This window comes from Triticum aestivum, chromosome 2B (genome assembly GCF_018294505.1).
Source record: "Triticum aestivum cultivar Chinese Spring chromosome 2B, IWGSC CS RefSeq v2.1, whole genome shotgun sequence".
Taxonomy (NCBI): domain Eukaryota; kingdom Viridiplantae; phylum Streptophyta; class Magnoliopsida; order Poales; family Poaceae; genus Triticum; species Triticum aestivum.
This window is the reverse complement of record NC_057798.1, coordinates 275,065,229-275,065,603: the sequence shown is the minus strand read 5'-3', so window position 1 is coordinate 275,065,603 and position 375 is coordinate 275,065,229.

The following is a 375-nucleotide window of genomic DNA, read 5'->3' as shown; positions in this document are numbered from 1 at the left end:
TCTTCCTTCTCTGCCAGGAGGACGAGCAGAGGCGAGGCGTGGCGCTCGCCGACGCTGCCTCGGCCACCTCCTGCTTCCCCCCCCTAGCCACCTCCTGCTTCCTCCCTGGCCTCCCCAGCGACGCCCCGGACGACGCCACGCGCCTCCCCGACCGCCCCTCACTCTCTCCCGAGCTCTCCCCCTCCTCTGTTCCTCTCTCCCTCTCGTGCCGAGCGCAGCCGTCGCCACCGACGCCGTTCGCCGCGGCCACCGGCCACCTCTCGCCTCCCCGACGCCTCCCAGAGCTCCGCAAGTCCTTCCTCGTCCTCCTCGTCGTCTCACGCGACCAGAAGAGCCCCGGAACGCCGCCCCCGACGTTTTCCCCCTCGCCGGCCG